We start from the raw sequence: 5,219 nt of genomic DNA on the forward strand, positions 1-5,219 counted from the left end.
ACCATGAACGTTGTATCTGAAACCGACATGACTCGTATTGGTAAGCCTTGCTACGAGTGCACGTGTAATAAGGAGGTTTGATTCTCCTCCCTGTCAGTCCTGATTTTCATGAGTCAAAACAACTAGCTCGATATGATTAAGGAAATCATGTATGGAAAGAAACATATCCAGAGTTATATACATGAGCTGTATTTCATGAGACATATCTACCTCTTTCGTTTTAATAATTGAGACGTTTGAACCCCATCTTGTATCACTTAAAACGATTAAAGCCGTAGTACCAGCATCTCTTCTATGAAGCGTATGTATACGGACCATGATTAGTCCGAGATGTCTGTGTTGCATACCTTCCTGAACAAGACGTTGGTATGATTGATGTCTAATGAAAGGTAGATTGACTTGTGTACCCTCTACGACGAAGATATGTTCCTCAGAGTAATGCTGATATACTCGATGTCTGGTGGATGACCAGTCATCTTCATACAGTCTCTGCAGGAACTAGATTCGTACGCTTTCTTTGAGAAAACTATAGTTGTTGCTCTAGATCAAGTTGACTTTCCAGATTTCTCTGATAAGAACGCCTTCTTGGCATCCTTCTTTGGGGTTCGTATGATATTTGTGATCTCATACGATAGTCACAAATCTGATCATCTATGTTAGAAGTCGAGGTCAATGTAGAAGCTAAGTTCTTATTTCTAACAGAGGGATTAGGGAGAAGAGATGTAGAAGTACGAGAAAAAGAGACCATAGTTTAAGATCGCTTTTGTTTTTCTTGGAGAAAGATTGATTTTGGTAAACAAAAGCTTACCTCTAGGTCTATAAATTTTATTTTGTTTGGGACGACTCACCAAGAAATAAAGATTGAAGACGATTTTGTAAATCAATTAAAGAATCTTCGACAGTCTTATTACTTTTAGAGTAATTCCTCTGTTGAATTTCCTTTAATCGGTCTTTTAAGCTTAAGAGCTTATCCGAAAGCTTAAGAACAATTTAAGTCAAGGTATTATTCTGCTTTATAACAACGCTTAAAGTAGATGTTACACCTTAACGAGAATTGACTGGGTTAACGAATCCAAGAGCAGGATGTTCAAGAGAATCAGTAGCTAGTAGGGCTTGTTTATAATCAGTTGAAGCAGAGGATTGCATCCAATCATTCATAAAATGTTTAAAGCAAGTTGATAAAAGAAATACTCTGAGTTCAATTTTCAAAAACTTAATATGTTATATCGTCTAACTTTTTTAAATCACAAGCTAAGATTCATATAATTAAGAATCATAAATTCAGAAAATAAGTTTCTGAACATGCTTAGTAGATCCTTTTCAACCCTACGATTCCACAGTGCTCCTATTATTTTCGGAGATCTCGTCGTGACACTTAGGTTTACTGGCTAATCATGCTAAGTAGCAACGTCTTATTTAGAGAGTATAATCTTAATATAATAAATAAGAGCTTAATAACATGAAGAAGTTAAACAAAGTACAACAAATCAAAAATTCTACTCAGCTTACTCAGAGCACTAAGAGATTAGTTCAACATGATTAAAGGAAAACCCAAACTAGCTCTGACACCAAAAGGGGGCAAAAGTATGGAGATCGCTGGTTGGGGATCACATAGAAATTTTACCAGAATAACAAATAAGAACTTGAAGAAGAAAGAAGAAAACTTGAAATATTATTTAAAAAAAACTCGAAGACTTACGAAAGTAGATATGAGAAGTAGACACTTGGTGCTCGACCAGACTATCTACAAGTCTATACAAACCCTTTATTTATAGATAAGATATGGGGAAAACCACATGGTTTCAACCTACCGAAAAATGAAAGCCATGGGCTTCACTGACTCGATAATGCAAATCACGTTGGAAAGTAGATGTTTTTCAACGCACTAAACACAATAATGCGGCCATTAACCAACCACTATGAAAAACAAATGCTTTTCGTACAATTATTTAGACCATTAGTGGAAAGAAAGATTCTTTCCAGCACAGACACGGATAGTGGGTAGGGCCCACCATATGCTCCACTCAGAAAAGTAAATATTCCAAAATACAGACTCCAAATACAATATAATACAATACATTAGACACTATTTTTCAATCCTTGTCCAGTAACTTTCACCACCACACCAATTAGGCTTCCGAGCCTCTTCTCAATTTCTCATACTGTTGGTGTGATGTCTCCCCATATGTTGTCCTTTGTTGCCTTTGAGTGGCAATATTTTGTTTTATTTTCATATATGCATTGGAGGATTCATAGTTCCTCGAGAACTCTCTGCACTTGTTCTGATTTCATTCGTCTAGCGGCTCCTCGCAACTTATCATGGGCGTCGCTTAAGATGGGAAAATCGAATGTATCCCACAATAGTTCCCACTGAAGGTCACTGGAATCCTTTGGCTTTTTGATTTGTTCCTTGGAAATCTAAGGTTTTCTATCACTTGTTCCTTCCCGCATCCATTGATGGTTATTTGATGCCACTTCGTTATATTCCTCCTTGCTTTTTCCTCGTGCAATAGCCTTTCCTCGATTGCTTCTGGCGTCAATTCTTTAATTTTTGAAAATAAAGAATTAACTTTGTCTTCAAATCCTGCAATAAGAATAAAAGTTAACATTGAAAGTGAGTCAGCCAGAACATTGTTCTTTCCATCAATATCTTCAAAATGAACAATTATGCCCAGACCATTGATAAAGTCTGTAAAAGTTAACCATCTAACCCTAGATAGTTTATTCTGCGTAGTTTTATTGTAAAAGGTTATGATAGCCTAGTAATCAGTTCTCAAAGTTATTTCAGATTTATCGAGATAATGTATTTTCAAGGCATTTAAGGATTCCATGCAAGCATAAATTTTCGCATAAATTGTGGATTTTATTGTTGAAAATTTGCCGCTAGCCTATGCACAAATCATTTCTAAAAATTTAGGATCGTTTTTAGCCAATTTTCATATGCATATGCCACCCCATCATTTCATACATCCATCTATTTCAAGAATCATGTATGCATTTGAGGGAGGAATTACTAAATCAGGAAAATTTTGTACAAGATCCTTTATCTTCCTTATGAGTTTCCAATCGTGGTCCTTTAGTCGTTTATCTCCATGAGGAGAAGTCTTTTGATAAAGCGGATCTAGAAGAGTGCCAATATTAGTAATGTAATTTCTTGTATAATTTAAAATTCCTAACCAAGAACGCATGCCTTGTTTTTCTTTTAATTTTTCATCTGGAAAATCTGCTATCTTTCTTATTATGTGTGGTTGTAGCTTGATTTTCTTTTTTCCAAAGATTGCCCCGAGAAATTCAATTTCAGATACCGCTATTTTCATCTTCGTGGGAGAAAGAACCAACCCTTCATCTTCGACAATAGTAAGGAATTTCTCCAAGTGCTTCATGTGGTCAGATTCACTTTCACTAAAAATAATTATATCATCAATATATACAACCAAGAATTTTGGACAGTCCCTAAAACAAAAATCCATTTTTTTTTGAAAATTTGCGGACACATTTTTTAGCCCGAACGACATAACAAGCCACTCATAAAGCCCAGTGGGCACAACAAATGCAGTCCATTCGATGGACTCTGGATGCATCGTTATCTGGTGGAAGCTGCTTTTCAAATCAAATTTTGAATATATTTGACTTCTACTGATTCTTTTCAGTAAAGTATTTATACCACGTAATGAATATTGATCATTGTGCGTATTATCCTTCAAGGATCTATAATTAAATACGAGACTTTCCTTTCCTCGTATTTCTTTACTAGTTTTGGGATCGATTGATGTACCTGAGTTGACAATGATGACCATAGTGCGATGCCTACTTTTACTCGGCCTTATCACTTTGAGCTCCATCAGACTATCAATGTCTTTTAAACTGGTCTTGCATGACTGATGTGACGTATTTTAGTGGTTTATCCTGAATCGTCAGATCATGATTAATGATTTCAATTTTACACATCACTTAATTTTTAGCCCAATGCTTTTATGGGTTATCACCAATATACCCGTTGTTATGCAGTCTTTGAAAAATTGAACTGAACCTTTTAACAAACAGATTATCATTAGTAACAGTGAAGTAGAAAAAATCATGTTACAATTCAATATAAAAATCATAGTCCATATCAAGTTTAGTATTTGCTTTGCTATGATTTCTACATCTGTTGTTGTTGGTAAGTGTGACTTCTTTGTAAAAAGTCACCATGTTCCCCTCAATTCGCATTCCTCCTTGCATGCTCCTGACGAGAATCGATAAACCCTAAACCCTTTTTCTCAACTTCACCAAGCAAGTTTTCTATGAATAAAACCTTTGCCTTATTATCGACGAATTGCTTGTCGTTGACAAGATTTAGAGTAATAGACTCCCATCCTGAAATAACATCATCATAAAGTGAGAAATCTTCAGGGAGAATTAACAGTACGCCTTGAGTGCTCTGTGCAAACACCTAAAGTTGAGAACAAGTTTTGATTGGCTTACCAATACTTCTTTTGTTGATTATAATAACCCGATACTGGAATTTTCTTGCAAATCGAGAGATCCTTTCTCTCTCTCGTACCACAGCTCTTTTACATAAATCTGCCAAGTTTTGGTACGTAAATCGTATTCTTGGCAATACACCCATAGTATTACCCGGATATTTCTTCTTGAACGCCTCTTCAATTTCATTGTCGATTATGGGAGGCAGCTTACGGAAGAACTTTTCAGAGAGCTCAGAATTAATATACATTCGTCCTGACTTTGCAGCCAAAATTTTGTAATCGTTCTTATATTAAAACATATTTTTGATTTCTGAGCACGTTAATCTCTTGAGATCTAGATACGCTCTATTTTGCTCTTCAGTGGATCCTTGGTAAGGATCCTCTAGCACTATTATTCTTCGTATCTGAGAGAGAACATTCTGCAGATCATCCACAAAATTGATTAAAGCTTCGTATTCTTCCTCGTACGCCATGCGTCATTGTATCCAAATCTTTTTCTCAAGTTCACCAAGCAAGTTTTCTATGAGTAAAACGTTCGCCTTATTATCGGCGAATTGCTTGTTGTTGACAAGATTTAGAGTAATAGACTCTCATCTTGAAATAACATCATCATAAAGCGAGAAATCGTCAGGGAGAACAATACGCCTTGAGTGCTCTGCGCAGATGACAAAGTCCACATGTTTTGTTAATAAGTCTTCTTGAAATCGGAAGACCTTGCTCTGAGATTTTGGAATGAATGTGAGGAGGAAGATG

Source organism: Phalaenopsis equestris, unplaced genomic scaffold (assembly GCF_001263595.1).
Source record: "Phalaenopsis equestris unplaced genomic scaffold, ASM126359v1 Scaffold232117, whole genome shotgun sequence".
Taxonomy (NCBI): Eukaryota; Viridiplantae; Streptophyta; class Magnoliopsida; order Asparagales; family Orchidaceae; genus Phalaenopsis; species Phalaenopsis equestris.